This window comes from Camellia sinensis, chromosome 2 (assembly GCF_055761805.1).
Source record: "Camellia sinensis isolate YWXY chromosome 2, ASM5576180v1, whole genome shotgun sequence".
NCBI classification, from domain to species: Eukaryota; Viridiplantae; Streptophyta; class Magnoliopsida; order Ericales; family Theaceae; genus Camellia; species Camellia sinensis.
In genome coordinates, this window is record NC_138962.1 from 109,233,900 (window position 1) to 109,250,427 (window position 16,528).

Sequence of the window (16,528 nt, forward strand, 5' to 3'; positions counted from 1 at the left end):
TGAGCCATATTTTTTAGTTGGATTTAAATTTGAGTTGATATGTGATCATATCTGAGCATGTATTTGTAAATTTAATGGGAGTAAATTATGTCCATTCATTCATGTTCAGCAAAAAAATCAATACTTCAATTGAAACTACTAATTTTATTATATTACTGATAAAGAATGTAAGCCAAATGATGGTTTTATATGTTTAATTTTAGGATAAATTATTAATAAATTCTAATAATTAAACTTAATTTCGATTAAATTCTATTAAAAATAAATCTTAGTAAAATTATCTCTAAATGATGCTAAACTTATAATTAGTGACGCTGTGATGAATTTTTTAAATTATCACTAATTTTTTTTTTTTTTTGAACGAGTAAAATATATATATTTCAGGGAAAAGAAGATTAGAGGATATAATCTCAGCTAATTGTAGGGGAGGACATGCCACCCAAACTAGCAGAAAGAGTTTTGCTAGCATGAGCTCCAACCATCTGGTGAGCTGCACTATTTTTTGACCTCTGAATTCAAGAGAAAGCCCAATTTCCACTGCGTGCTAACTAGCTGATATCAAATACCACTGCCATACTCTTCCAAGGTGGGACAATTTCTGAAACACAGAGCTTGATAATAGTATCACTCTCGATTTCAGTAGATAGGAGGTTGTGATTTTGGGCCAAAAAACATGCTAAGCGCACAGCTTGTGCTTCGGCCTGTCGAGCAAAACTAGAGAGAAGAGAAGAGACTTGTCCATCAAGAAGGCGTCCCTCAGAATCTCTAAAAATGGCAGCAATAGAAGCATTTGCAATTGCCTTGCCGAAAGTTGCGCCACAATCAATTTTGAACGCACACTAAAACTTTTAATTAGTGATATTTTTTGTGACAAAATTTTTAAATTGTCGCAAAAAATTAACAATTAATAACTTTTTTAATAGTGTTTGATAAAAAAATGCCATTAATTATAATTGGACCGGTCAGTAAATAAGTTCACCTATAAAAACTTATACTTAAATTTCTCTTAATTATATGCCTTTATTTACTTTGATTAGTATACCCTACACTGCACAATATTATTAGTGGTAATCGAGGCCAAACCATTTTCCCCATAAAAACTTATTCTTCATGGTATTCGCAGTACTTATTCCTTTGTTTTCATCGCCTTTAAAGTTTCGATAAAATATAATAAAATTCATAAATTTAATATGGGGCAATGCTAGAGTTATCAAATAAGTCATTAAAGAAATTATCACTCACACAATGGGTGTGGTGGCTCTAACATTTTTGTTTAATATAAGTCCTTCGAATGGTGTTTGCACTCTTTTTGGAATTCCTGTTGCCACTCAAGAAATCCTACAAGTGTTAACAATAAAAACTTGTTGATTAAATGCGGGCATGCCAGAACTAGTATACCTAGTTCAAGGTGTAGGAATTATTAACCATTTCTGACTTCTAACACAAACAAATGGTTGTGTGTGGCTAAGAAGAACCGCTACTGGTTCGGATCTTACCCCCAATGAAGAGGACTTTAAACAAATTTATAGGCGTTGAAAAGTAATTAGATAAAAATTGTAACTTACATTGATTGGAAATGAAGTGCAATTGATGATTTAAAAGAACTAAGTTAAGAAGCTAGACTAAGTTATAGCTATGAAGCTAAGTTAAGTAGGCTAAGAAGCTAAGCTAAGAAACTAAGGTGATTAAGCTATGAAGCGAAGATAGATAAGCTATGAAGTTAAAATTTATTGACCGACATGTATTGAAAGACTCTTGGTCGAGTATGTGGTGCTAGAGCCCTTCAATGTTGCACTTGGAGCCTTATATAGTGTTGGGGAAGTCCCAAATTCTGCTCAACTACTAGAAACGTAGTAGCCTTTCCTGGTGACATGTGTCCTTGATGCTATGCTTGATCCCCCAAGAATAGATATGGTTTTGATCTTCAAAGGCTAATGCCTATCCTTGTAGCTTTGACTTGATCCACCAAGCTCTAGAAAGCCGACACGTGTCCTTTATTTGAATTTGATTTTATTCTGCTTGATTTGAGGGAAAAATCTCATTTGGATTAATCATCAAAACCTCTTCATTTTCCATGTGTGCTTATCCATACAAACTCTTAATCTCAATCTTGCTTGATTTGGGGAATTCCGTCCCTATTTTGTAACCTTGTTGATTTTGCCAAATCTTCAACCTCTTTTTTTCTTATCCATAGCAGCCATTTACCAACAAATTAGGAGATAAGGCACCAAAATAGGAGATAAGTCTCAACAACCTCTTATTTATTAGGAATGGTTAAGGCTCACCTTATTAAATCAAACCAAATCTAAAATAATTAATTAATTTACCCAATGACTTTGCTAATTTAATTAATTAAAATAAATCAACTTTTAACGCCACTCCATTGACCTTGGTTATGGATCCCATAAAATCTTTGACCTTCGATCTTCTATTGCCACACGACACAAATAATTGGAAAAATTGCCACGTGACAATTTTTGCCAAAAAAGGTACAAAAAATGCCCCTCTTTAAGTACATTCTTGGTTGTATCAAGGAATTGAAAGGAGGTACTTGAATTTCAATCCCTTTTTTTTTCCTTGCTTCTTTAACTTTGCAGTAGCCACTAGACATTGGTAAGAAAAAACCTCCTGCAAAAGAAATGTTGCTTTCCCAGAGCAGAAATGGTAGGTTTAGAATGTACCATCTTTTCCGATAAATAACAACTTTAATTTTCACTAATGGATTTCTTCATGCAAAAAATTGCCACACTTCAAGCCAAAAGAATCAGGCTGAATTCCAAGGTAGAAATTGCAGCAAGCCTTCCTGAATCTTCCTCTCCTGAAGCAGGAATTTTTCTTCATTTCTGCACTTCCACTTAGCTTAGGAATTTGCAACACTTTCTATTTTGTTCGACTTGTTAAGGCTATTTTTTGCTTAGTTGGCTTGGGCTTAGGCCAGGCCATTTTTGATCTGATGAATGCATAGAGCTTTGCATTGTTGATTCCATCATTTCCCACATTGTTGGGTAAAATTTTTTAAGTACTTGCCATTTATTGGATGCTTGTGTAATTTCCCATCTAAGTCTTGTAATTGGCAGGATCCTCCTTTGCAAATTCTAAAAACTAGGAACGGGTAGGGGTGAGCAGCGAATATATCGATCAGCCAAAACCGACCAAATCGAACAGATCCGCCGCATTTTGGACGGATGCGTGATGACGAGCGGACGATTGCGGATTGATTTTCTCCAATCCGCCAATTTGGCGGACGGATGGCGGATTTGAGATTCTTTTGGCCGCAACCGAACTGCCAAACCGCGAACACCCCTAATAATTTATAAGAATTTATGTTTTCAATTTGTTTAAATATTTTGTTTGTGTTTTCAATTGAAAAAGAGTTTAAATATTCTGTTAAAAAAAAAATTTCAACTCGAATATATTTTTTGAATTGAAAAAAATAAACATATTATTTATCTATATTTTTTGGTTTTTAAATTTAACTCTAAAAATAATAAATAGAAAATATGATATATGTTGGTTGGTTTTTGTTTTCAAAAACATATATAGATGTAACAATATAGAAACATACAATCTCTACTACTGCCATGTTCATGGTTTTGGTGGTTTAAATTGTTATTATATTTTAAGAACCACAGATTGTAATACTTTATGTGGATGAATTATGCTGTGATTGTAATATGTGGATGAGCCATGCAGTGATTGTGATATTCTAAAATTTCAAACTCTCTTTTTTTGGATTAGACATATAGTGATTGTAATAGTTTTTTAAGTCATTGACTATAATATATATATATATATATATTTTTAGGAAGTGCACAAGTTGAATTATGTCGAAAATTTATAAAATCTTAAACCGCCAAACCGATTCGCATCCATCCGCCAAACTGCCAATCTGCTCAATCCACACCCGCCGAATTGGCGGACGGATGCGGATTGATTTTCTCTAATCCGCCAATTTGACGGATGAACGGATGGCGAATTGGAGGTTCCGTGGCCGCAACCGACCTGCGCCCACCCCTAAGAACGAGCCCTCCCGACTTGGAGATCATTTTCCAAACTTAGGATTTTTTGCACCAAATGGCAAAACTGCTTTCTAGACTATGTCATTTTCTGCAAAACTCTTTTTCCTGACTTTTCGACATAAGCTCTGGCCACTCTTTGTTTCTGCATTACAATTTGATCTAGCTGCTAACCTTACTTCATCAAGATCTTATAGTTCCATGAACATAGCCTGGTTATATTCTGCAGGAGTTAAATCATTCTGGAATGCAATCCTTAAGGATTTTACAAACACTTCCATAGGCAAGACTGTATCATGCCCATAAGTGAGCATAAATGTTGTAATTCATGTTGCTGTTCTCTTTGAAGTTCTGTAAGCCCATGATGCTTCTGACAAGACTTCATGCCAAATCCTAGGTTTGTCTTCATTCATTATTTCAATGATGCCTTTTAGAACTTTGTTTGTTGATTTTGCCTGCCCATTACCTTGAGCATAAAATGGAGTTGAATGAGAGAGTTCTATACCATGCTCTTTGGCAAAAGCTTGGATTTCCATACTCAAGAAAACAGTTTCCCTATCGGCCACAATATTTTGAGGCAGGCTGAATCTATGGATAATGTTCTCTTTGATCATCTTAATGATATCACTTTGATTCATTGATTTCATAGGAATGGCTTCAGCCCACTTCATAAAGTAATTTGTAGCCACGACTATAAAGGAATGACCCTTAGAAGAAGGAGGAAAAATCTTGCCAATCATATCAAAAGACCAACCTCTAAATGGCCATGGTTTAACTATGGAATTCATAGAAGTTGTTGGAGCATGTTGAACAAGACCATGTGCTTGACAAGGTAAACATCCTTGGGCAAATCTAATACAATCTGAAAGGATAGTAGGCCAATAGTATCCATACCTTCTAATTAGCCATTGCATCTTTCTTCTTGCCTGGTGAGTCCCACAAATTCCTTCATATGCTTCAGCCATAGCTTTGATTGCCTCTTCTTTAGAGAGGCACTACAAGAGTAGATCATCTTCAGGACTTTTCTTATAAAGTTCTTCTTCAATCCAGGCATAATGTGTTGCCCTCCTTCTAGTCTTTCTGTATACAGGAAGTTGTAGATGTTTTAGGAATTAGGCTATAGGAAAGCGCCAATTCTGTCATATTTACTTCCAGAATGGGCTTTTCTTTCCTTTTGACTGAAGGCAACAATCTTTTATGGATTGCGATATTTTTCTGGTAGAAACCTTGAGGAATCTTCACTCTGGTTGTAACTTGAGCCATCTCGTTGGCTTCATAATTGAATCTTCTAGGGATGTGTTTAAGTGAAGCATCATCAAAGTCTTCAAGGAGCTATCTAGCATCTATAAAGTAAGGAGCCAAATCTTCACTGTGGCATTTATAAATGCCCTCCAAGTGATTAATGACAAGTTGCGAATCTCCAATTACTTCTACTGTTGAAGATCCCATTTCCCTTACTATTTCTAAACCAATTATCAAAGCCTCGTATTCAGCCTGATTATTTGAGCATTTAAAGTCAAACTGAAAAGAGATTTGTGTTTTCAATCCTTTGGGAGAAATGATTATGGTCCCACATCCAAAAACTAAATCAGGTTTAGAACCATCAAACAACAAAGTCCAAGGAATGCTACAAGAAAAACAAGAAACCAAGCCGAATCTAGATTTATCGTCGATTTCTAAACAAGGATGATCGGCAGGGAAATCTGGTAGGGCATGGCCTTTCATAACCTTTTGAGGAATATACTAAAATGAAAATTCCATTAGGGCTAAAGCTTATTTACTAATTCGGCCTCTCATTATGGGCCGAGAAAGTAAATACTTAATCAAATTAGTTTTACACACTAAGTAAACCAAAACAGGAAGCATGTAGTGCCTTAGTTTTATTGTAGAAAAATAAAGTGCAAGACATAATTTCTCCATAGGATTGTATTTACATTCAATAGGAGTCAAGAGCCTGCTAAGATAATAAACTGCTTGTTTCTTCCCACTGTCATTGTCTTGTGCTATCAAACTCCGAAGCAAAAATGTACAATTTTAAAACTTTATTTTTGACAGAAGGAGTTAAAATAGGCGGTTGTGCTAAGTACCTCTTGGTAACTTCAAAAGCATGCTGGTGGTAAGACTTCCATTTGAACTGTTCTTCATCTTTGAACTTTAGCAACTAAGAGAAAACTTGAACCTTTCCTGCCAGATTGGAAATGAAACATCTAAGGAAGTTGAGTTGTCCCAGAAGTGTCTACAGTTCCCTCTTGCAGGTAGGAGGCTTGGCTTCCTGGATCGCTCTTGTCTTATTTTTGTCCACTTCAATTCCTCTTTGATGAACCAAAAACCCCAAGAAATTTCCTGTTGTGACATGGAAAGCACATTTCAAAGGATTCATTTTCAAATCGCACTCCTTCATCTTCTCAAAGGATTTCTTCAAATCTACTTAGTGTTCCTCATAGGAATTGGACTTCACCACTACATCATCAATGTATATCTCCATAAATTGGCCTATCATGTCATGAAACAAGGAATTTATGGCACGCTGGTAAATAGCCCCAGCATTTTTAAGACTGAAAGGCATTATGACCTATTCATATGTTCCCAATGCACTAGGACAGTGAAAAGCTGTTTTGGATGTATCCTCTCTCCTGCTATGAAAATTTGATTGTATTCTGAGTGGCTATCTCTAAACGATAGAACCTTGTGCCTAGTAGCACTATCAACTAACAAGTCTGCTATAGGCATGGGGCATTCATTCTTAGAGGTAGCCAAGTTTAAGTTCCTAAAGTCTACACAAACTCTAATTTCCCATTTTCTTGACTACATGCACTATGTTTGATAACCATTCTACATATCTAGCAGTTTTGATAAACCCAACTTTAAGGAAATGCTCTAACTCATCCTTAACTAGTGGAGTTACCTTATTAGACATCCTCTTGGGTGGCTATTTGTACGGAAGGAACCCTTCCTTGATTGGCAGAAAATGCTCCACTAGTTTTTTGGACAGTCCAGACATTTCCATATAATCCCAAGCAAAACATTCCTTGAATTCACACAAGAATTAAATGAGTCTGGTCCTGTATAGTTCAGGAAATAGTTCGCTTACGTAGACTGGCCTGGGCTTCTCCGCCGTTCCCGCATTAATTTCTTCCAGAGAGTCTTGGACTTCTGCCTTGAGGTCATCTAACTTGGCAGGAGCTGCTTCTAATTCCTCCAACTAGATAAACTCTTTGTCAGGAATGCCCTCTTCAAGAATTACTTTGGAAAAATTTGCAGAAACTTCTTCTTCATCTAGACCGACTAACTTCTTTTCTGCCAAATAGGCTGTCAACCTAGCCATCGTAGCTTTAAGAGCCATGTCCTTTCCAGCATCAGAGGACATTGGGTCCATTTTTAAACCTTTCTACAAATCTAGTTGTTGGCTGCTAATTTCTGACACTAAGGGGCCAACTAGTTCTTTATAGACACTTTCCAATCCTTTGGCTAAGGAATGATTGGATGGCTTCATGGTTTTTGGACAACCACACTTATCTTTTCCTAAAAACTTCATAGGTCCAATTTCTTTATTGTAGAACCTTGCCTCTACATGATTTGCATAAGTTACAAACGTTTTTTTTGTCTACCCAGACTACTTCCATATCTTTATTATTCCAAAATATAAGGCACTGATAAATACAGGAAAGAACAGCCATCCAGGCATGTATCCAATCTCCACCCAACAGAACATTATAGGTTGCTTTAGAGTTATTGATAACGAAAAGAGTAGTTAGGGTCGTACCTCCCACAGCAAAGTTCATGATCAAGATTCCTTGAGAACTTGTTAACCCTTCTACAAAATCTATAATGTTGGCATTGGAAGGTAGCAAATATTTCTCTATCTTGCCCAGTTTCTACATCAGAGCTTTAGGCATAGGATTGGCTATAGAGCCATTGTCTACCAAAAACTTGTTGACTGGAACACAAATCAACAATTCTGTAGTGTACGGAGGCCGAAAGTGGTTGCTGGCTTCTAGATATGGCTTCTCAAAAATGACACTCACTAAGGTTGGTACATTTCTGTCTTCAGATTCATCCTTCAACACAATGATGGAAGGACTAATTTCTGCAGGCTGGAAGGACCTCTATTGACAAGAATTCTGCAGAATTTTTGCTCTCTCTCTGTGCTCTTCAATATCTCTAAGAATGTAAGATGGCTGTCTTTTCTTAGCCTTGAAAGGCTGAGGGAGAACAAGCACCATATTGCACAAAAGTTTCTAAGTCGAAGTACCTGATTTACTACCAAGGATGACCATCTTTTGCTCGGCCTTGCCCTCCCTGGCTTTCTAGTTAGCTAGGACTTCCAGCGTAGGAGGCTGTTTGAAAAGAACAGAGGCATATGTTTCTGACTACTCTTGAATAAGAATGAGGTCCTCTTGCACAGGACTGAGATCAACGGGCCTTTCCTTAGGACGATATTCTTTCCTGACATTCTTTCTTTTTGGAGACTGAGTTCTGGCTGGTCTTCCAAACTTTCCTACTGAGCTTTTGAACCATTCTGCTCTATCACATCTTTTCCCTTAGCCAACCTTGTTGCTTGTCTCTTCCGTTGTAGGCAACGCTTCTGAGATCTCGATAGAGCTGATTGGGGATGAGGAAATTTGGGGTGTCTAACCTTTACCCATCTTCCTAGAGAAATGACAGGAGGTTTGACAATTCTAGCTAGGCCTTGCGCAGGGGTTGTGATCTTCAAGTTTTGCATTCCTTTCTACAAGTCGACCTTTGTAGGCTGAAGTCGCTGAACAAAAGAAACTCTCTACTCAGATTCTTCAATCTTCCTAGCGGGCTGATGAGACTTTGCCTTATACTTGATAACCACACTTGATAAGTAGTTCATTCTTCTGAAGAACATGACCACATTGGGTACATAATGGGTTTAGGATTGGGAGGTGTAGTTCTTGTTCATTCCTGCAATCTCGAGATTGGGAAGTTCTTCTAAACACTCTCTTATGGATAAGAATTGCCATAAAAGTTTCTGTCTACCTCTCTTTCATTGCAAGAACAATTCGGAAAGCTGTTTGGACGAGAGGAAGTTTCTATAATAATCTTCCGTTTAGGAGTGGTTCGCGGCATTCCTGCCAGGATGATCACCATCTACCTCTATTATAGGTTTTTTCTTCTCGGGAAATTTGAACTCTCCCTTGTCAATGCAATCCTAAATAGCATTTCTGAAAACAATGCAATTATTAGTAGCATGATTCTAGAAATTATGAAACTTACAGTACTCCTCTATTCTTGACTTCGTCGGCACAGGAATTTTGTGACCCATGGAGAATCTAAACATCTTATCTACCATCAACTGGTCAAAAATTTCTTCTGCTTTGGTGATATCAATCATGTAGGAATGAGTAGTCTTGGCCATGGTGGAATTCCCCTGTACCTTCATTGGTTTCACTTTGATAAATGCCTTGCACACATAAGGCTTTCTGTTTAAGATTTCTGCCACAACAGCCTCATAGTTCAGTTCTGCATCTGCATTTGCTATCGGATAATTAGGATCCATGTAATAAGTGCCCTTTGATGCATTCCTCTGATCTTGCTCCTCTCTAAGGATTTGCTCATACCTAGCTGCTCTCCCAACCAATTCAAAGAGATCTCTGAATTCCATGCCTTTGAATTTCTTTCGAAGTTCGAAGTAAAGGCTGTTTTGAGTTAGCCTGACATACTCTGTTTTTGGAAGAGCGATGTGACATTTGAATCTAGCTTTCTTGAACCTTGTAATGTAAGCCTCCACCGTCTTTCCAAGAACTTGGGTGATTATTAACAAGTCAGCCATAGTAACTTTTGGTTATGTTCTGTAGAACAGTTGGTGAAATATCTCTTCCATCTACTGCTAGGAATGAACTGAGTCTGGTTGCAGATTAATATACCAAGTAAAGGTCATTCCTGTTAAGGAATTGGTGAATAGCCTCAACTTCAAGAAATCATTCCTTCCTGCCTTGCCACATTGTACAGTGAACCTAGTAACATGCTCAATAGTAGAATGATTATCTTCACTAGAAAATAATAAAAAAATTAGAAACTTTATGCCCTCTAGGAAAATTGTAATTTCTGTCGATTGCTTCTGGATAAGGCTTTTGATAGATGGGTCTACCGACACATCTAAGTGCAGGACCGAATTGTTCTTTGTTGAGATCCATAACCTGATCCCTGTTCATAGCCAGATTTGGTTGATGTGCCCCTTGATAAACTCCACACGGTGGTTGGTTGTCAAAGTTCTAATCCTTTACCTCAGGAATTGGCACGACGTTTTGCCCTCTTAGTTTAGGAACTGGAACGTAAGGATACGTCCTCTTCTCAGAAACAGGCATAAAATTCTGTCATCATGGATCTAAACCAAAATTATGCACCCTCTACTTAGGAACTGGTGCAAAGTTCCGCCCTAGTGGATCTGGAATCCAAGCATCTGGTTTCTCTATTTTGGAATTGGGGCAAAATTATACCCTATCTGTTCAGGAATTGGGGCAAAATTCTGGGCCCTTGGTCAAGAATTGGAGTGTAATCTGATTCCCTATGTTCTGAAGCAGTGAATAAATGGTTGACTTCTGACCATCCTCGCTGTAACTGAAGCAAACGACTCTACAAAGGTTTGGGACCAACTGCTTGGAAGTTCTACATATTCTAGTTCTGAAAGTTCTAGTTGTGGAAATTTTGTTATGGAATTCCTTGATGTTGTAAATTCTGAGGGTTTTGGGTGTTTAGAGGAATCTGGTTGTCCTTAATCTCGAACGGCCGGAACTTAGAAAGTTGTTCCCTAGTCGCAATGCCAGGCCCCTCTCATTCAAGGTCTTGTCCTCCATGCCCCCCAGGAATGGGATTATGAGAAGAGGAGGCCTGGAAAACTCCTGAAGGCGGCGGTTCATTAGCTATTGGACTGCTCTGAAGATTTTGTCTTGCAACAGCATTGAAAGCTCCTATTTTGGGCAAAACTAGAACTGGTGGAAGAGTTGCTGAAAGTTTTTCTCCTAAAGTCACCGTTATATTGGTAATTACTTGCATCTAATCTGTCTCGGACTGCCTCATTTCATTTAGAGGAACGACCAAAAAGTGAGAGAGTTCCATAGAAAGCTCCTTATTGGCCATGATAAAGCAATGTCTTAGATTTTCTATCATGTTCTATAATCCTTCAAAAGTGTGTTGCGTAGTTGATGGCCTAGAATTGCTTGATCTTGGGTTATTAAGATGCAACACTACTCCTAATTGACTCACGACACCTTTTCCTCTTCCTTTACCAACCATGATGAATGTTCAGTAACGATGACACCTTGGGTCCCACTAGGGTGCCAAAATTCATTTGCACTCTTTTAGGAATTCCTGTTGCCACTCAAGAAATCCTACAAGTGTTAACAATAAAAACTTGTTGATTAAATGTGAGTGTGCTAAAACTTGTGTACCTAATTCAAGGTGTAGGAATTGTTGACCATTTTTGGCTTTTAGCACAGAGAAATGACTATGTGTGGCTAAGAGGAACCGCCGCTGGTTCAGATCTTGCCCCAATGAAGAGGTCTTTAAACAAATTTATAGATGTCAAAAAGTAATTAGATAAAAATTGTAACTTGCATTGACTGGAATTAAAGTACACTTGATTATCTAAAAGAACTAAGCTAAGAAGCTAGACTAAGTTATAGCTATGAAGTTAAGTTAAGTAGGTTAAGAAGCTAAGGTAATTAAGCTATGAAGCTAAGATAGATAAGTTATGAAGCTAAAATTTATTGAAAGACATGTATTGAAAGACTCTTGGTCTAGTGTGTGTTGCTGGACTTCTTCAATGTTTCACTAGGAGCCCTTTATATAGTGTTGGGGAGGTCCCAAATTCTGCTCAACTGCCAGAAACGTGGCAGCCCTACCTAGTGACATGTGTCCTTGATGCTAAGCTTGATCCTCCAAGAATAGGTACGATTTTGATCTTCAAAGGCTAATGTTTATCCTTGTAGCTTTGACTTGGTCCACTAAGCTCTAGAAAGCCGCCACATGTCCTTATTTATTTGAATTTGATATTATTCTACTTGATTTGAGGGAAAAAGCTCATTTGGATTAATCATCAAAACCTCTTCATTTGCCATGTGTGCTTATCCATACAAACCCTCAATCCAATCTTGCTTGATTTGGGGAATTCCATCCCTATTTTGTAGCCTTGTTGATTTTGCCAAATCTTCAACCTTATGTAATCTTTATCCATAGCAGCCATTTATCAACAAATTAGGAGATAAGGCACCAAAATAGGAAACAAGTCACCGTCATATTGGAAATTGCTTGCATCAGATCTGTATGGGACTGCCTCATTTCATTCAAAGGAATGACCAAAGAGTGAGAGAGTTCCATAGAAAGCTCCCTATTGGTCGTGATAAAGCAATATCTTAGATTTTCTTTCATGTCCTGTAATCCTTCAAAAGTATGTTGTGCAGTTGATGGCCTAGAATTGCTTGATCCCGGGCTGTTAAGAGGCGAAACTACTCCTGATTGACCCACGACACCTTTTCCTATTCCTTTACCAACCATAATGAATGTTCGGTAACGATGACACCTAGGGTCCCACTAGGCGTGCCAAAATTTGTTTGCACTCTTTTAGGAATTCCTGTTGCCACTCAAAAAATCCTACAAGTGTTAACAATAAAAACTTGTTGATTAAATGTGAGCATGCTAGAACTTGTGTACCTAATTCAAGGTGTAGGAATTGTTGACAATTTCTGACTTTTAACACAGAGAAATGACTATGTGTGGCTAAGAGGAACCGCGACTGGTTCGAATCTTGCCACAATGAAGAGGACTTTAAACAAATTTATAGATGTCAAAAAGTAATTAGATAAAAATAGTAACTTGCATTGACTGGAAATAAAGTACAATTGATTATCTAAAAGAACTAAGCTAAGAAGCTAGAATAAGTTACAACTATGAAGTTAAGTTAAGTAGAGTAGGCTAAGAAGCTAAGGTAATTAAGTTATGAAGCTAAGATAGATAAGTTATGAAGCTAAAATTTATTGAAAGACATGTATTGAAATACTCTTGGTCGAGTGTGTGGTGCTGGACCTCTTCAATGTTGCACTTGGAGCCCTTTATATAGTGTTGGGGAAGTCCCAAATTTTGCTCAACTGCCAGAAACGTGGCAGCCCTTCCTAGTGACATGTGTCCTTAATGCTAAGCTTGATCCCCCAAGAACAGATACAGTTTTGATCTTCAAAGGCTAATGCTTATCTTTACAGCTTTGACTTGGTCCACCAAGCTCTAGAAAGCCGCCACGTGTCATTCTTTATTTGAATTTGATTTTATTCTACCTGATTTGAGGGGAAAAACTCATTTTGATTAATCATCAAAACCTCTTCATTTGCCATGTGTGCTTATTCATATAAACCTCAATCAATTGATTTGGGGAATTTCGTCCCTAGTTTGTAGCCTTGTTGATTTTGCCAAATCTTCAACCTCTTTTTTTTTTTATCCATAGCAGCCATTTACCAACAAATTAGGAGATAAGGCACTAAAATAGGAGATAAGACTCAACAACCTCCTATTTATTAGGAATGATTAAGGCTCACCTTATAAAATCAAACCAAATCAAATCTAAATTAATTAATTAAGCTAATGACTTGGCTAATTTAATTAATTAAAATCAATCAATTTTTACCACCACTCCATTGACCTTGGTCGTGGATCTCACAAAATCTTTAACCTTCCATCTTCCATTGCAACATGGCACAAATAATTCAAAAAATTGCCACGTGGCAATTATTGCCAAAAAGGGTAAAAACTAATGGTCATCCGTTGGCCATTTATTAAGAATAACATAAGGTAAAACACATACCACCACTACTAATAATAATAATATTTAATATATATTTCATATATTCTTATACATATATATTATTGATATATACTTTTAGACCTAACTCCTTTCGAGTACAATTTATGCACTAGATCTTTCGGTCCGATATGTGAGGTCTATTATTTATTTTATTTATTTTTACATATATGTCAACTTATTTAATTTATTTTATTAAAATTGGTTGTAATTTTGGATTACTATATTACACTTTTCAACTTATTAAATGAGATTTTCTTAAATTATAATTTGTATAATTTTTTGGCTTATTTGAAAGCCTTAAATAATAATGGACGAAAGAGCCCTATTTCTTCTACCTTAATTATAATTTTTAAGGACACCATGGATATTTGCACAATAAAAAGGTTATGTGACTTATCAATCAAATACATTCAATTTATTTATTTATCTTTACAATTATGAAAATATATACCAAACATATTTTTAATTATTTTAAAGCTAATAATAGAAAAGCTATAATTATAAAAACTAACTTATAAGTAATACAAAATGGGAACATTATTTATAAAAATATTAAATTAAATTGATAATTACGGTAGACTTATGAAACAATTCGAAATTCTCAAAACAAAAACTCACAATTTGATCCACAATAATGTGACATAAGTGTGCAGTTTTGATTTGTTACACACCTAATAATATAGGGTCCAACTCCCTTATCACATTATTGTGAGTAAATTTGTAAATATAATATTCTTGTAAACTAATGCTATGAAACCCCTCAAAAGGTGTATACCATATGCATCGATATTACACATTTTTATGATATATGTTATGTATTTTTGTAATATATGTTACTTATTTTATTTGGTAAAGTTATGACAAATTATAGTTTAGAAATGAAGTTAAGCATTATTACGTATTTTTGTGGTAATATTACACACTTTTTTGTTAGAAAATATTTGAAAAAAAAAATGTGTAGCATTACCACAAAAATGCATAACATTATCACAAAATGCGTAACTTCATTTCTGAATCATCAATAATCGTAATTTTATCAAAAAAAATTACACAACATTTACCATAGTAATACATAACATACAACACAAAAATACATAATAAGATGCACATGATACACAATATTTCTCCACACTTCTGTACTTTTGGTGGAATTAGCTCCCCTTCATACCTCATCTGCTAATTTGAACTTGCACCAATAATCTAAAGGCATTGAAATAAAAGTCATCCATATAAAAAAATTAGCTTCATCAAACAATTGTAAACACAGGAGCAAATCACATTTTGTTTTATAAACTGAATGGCAAATATGATTACGATTTTTTTTTTTAAAGATTTGATTATGAACTTAAACTATTTATTTTATAAAATAAAATATGATTAATTCTTGTGTTTATAATTGTCCGATAAAATTAATTTTTTGTATAATTGACTTTTATTACAAGACTAACAAGAATTTGGATGATGGTTGTAAGGGCGATTTCTAACATTCATGGTTTCGAAATGCTCCAACAAGGTAAGCTTCCTTTCAAGGCACTCTAAACGTCGAAATCACTACTCTATTTGGGCATCTCATTTGTAAATGTGCCAATATTCCATGTAACCTTTATTAGGATGTTAGGACGTAAACGTGGTGGTAATAGGCGTGGTAGGCCTAGACGACAGAAGGTGCCATTACCGGATGAAATTCTGATGCAGGAGGAAGAAGTTGGTCAGGCCAATGTAGCTAAACCGGTTGGTTAGCAGGCCATGGACACTTTGGCCCGTGAAATGGTTGGAACTTTGCAGGAATCCATAGACATTCTGTGATGACCCTGACCTCCGTAATATTATATTACATTATTTCAATAAGCCTAATTGTATGATTGTGTGTTTAATTGTGTGATTATATACTTAATTTTGTGATTATTTGTCGATACATGGAATATCTGTTCGCTTACCGATTTAGAATTAGAAATTGAAAGTCCAAACGACTTCAGAAACCAAAATTGACTAGCCCAATAGGCTAATTAGAATATTTAGAATTTTATGGCAATTTTAATTGAAATTTGATTCGAATCAAAATAATTAGAATAAACTAATTAGAATTAATCAAGATTAAGTGGGATTTATTATCCCTAAGCAAGCTTAATTAAGGTAATTACACCTATATATATATGTTACATGAGCTTTATTGAGCTCAAAAGTGTACTTGGCTGAGATTTTAGAGAGAAAGAGAGGGGGAATCAACTCTAGAGAGAAAGAGAGAGGAGAATTGTAGAGAACTTAAAGAAATAAGCTAACGTACTCTTGAATTCACACTCTAGGTATGAAATTCTCCCTTAATCCTTGTAAATAAAACATGTAGAAGTTGAATTCATCTAGTTCTTGAGTTCATTTGCATGTAATTGTACAATAGAGGCATAAATTACCTTGAATTGGTAGAATTGAGTTGATCATATATATGTATGCATGAATCACCAATTTAAGTTTGAATTTCATGGAATTTTCCACATGCATGAAGCTATATTTGACATTTTTGAGGATGTTTCATAGTTCTACCACTTCTCATCTCATGCATAGGAGTTTTGAAATGAAAAGAGTGCAATGCATGTCATGCATGGTTTCACCATCATGGTTTAAGTTTGAATTTGGAAATTGGGAGCATGAATTTGAACAATTGGTTTCAAATTAACTATGTTTTCATGTTATACAATGT